Source organism: Nematolebias whitei, chromosome 3 (genome assembly GCF_014905685.2).
Source record: "Nematolebias whitei isolate Nwh7 chromosome 3, NemWhi1, whole genome shotgun sequence".
NCBI lineage: Eukaryota > Metazoa > Chordata > Actinopteri > Cyprinodontiformes > Rivulidae > Nematolebias > Nematolebias whitei.
Genome location: NC_056500.1, coordinates 58,556,180 through 58,557,011, shown reverse-complemented (window position 1 = coordinate 58,557,011; position 832 = coordinate 58,556,180). Strand labels below are relative to the sequence as shown.

Here is an 832-nt window from a genome sequence, read left to right as displayed (position 1 = left end):
GAGATAATTATAAATATTAATGACAGTGTAATGACACTTAATGACAGTGTAATGACACTTAATGACAGCTTTATAACTAGTTTAATGTGTTTCACTTGAAATAGTTATAAATATTAATGACATTGTAGTGACACTTAATGAAAGTGTAATGACACTTAATGACATCTTTATAACTAGTTTGTGTTTCACTTGAGATAATTATACATATTAATGACAGTGTAGTGACACTTAATGACAGTGTAGTGACACTTAATGACAGTGTAATGACAATTAATGACATCTTTATAACTAGTTTAATGTGTTTCACTTTACTTGAGGTAATTGTAAATATTAACAACAGTGTAATGACACTTAATGACATCTTTATAACTAGTTTAATGTGTTTCACTTGAAATAGTTATAAATATTAATGACATTGTAGTGACACTTAATGACAGTGTAATGACACTTAATGACATCTTTATAACTAGTTTGTGTTTCACTTGAGATAATTATAAATATTAATGACAGTGTAGTGACACTTAATGACAGTGTAGTGACACTTAATGACAGTGTAATGACAATTAATGACATCTTTATAACTAGTTTAAGGTGTTTCACTTGAGATAATTATAAATATTAATGACAGTGTAATGACACTTAATGACAGTGTAATGACAATTAATGACATCTTTATAACTAGTTTAATGTGTTTCACTTGAGATAATTATAAATATTAATGACAGTGTAATGACACTTAATGACATCTTTATAACTAGTTTAATGTGTTTTACTTGAGATAATTATGAATATTAATGACAGTGTAATGACACTTAATGACAGTGTAATGACA

General features: G+C 26.6%; 1 protein-coding gene across 1 annotated transcript in view; it reads left to right on the top strand.

The window, feature by feature from the left end:
• Positions 1–832, top strand: part of slain2 (SLAIN motif family, member 2) — an 81,174-nt gene that overhangs the window by 25,937 nt on the left and 54,405 nt on the right. The window lies entirely within an intron of this gene.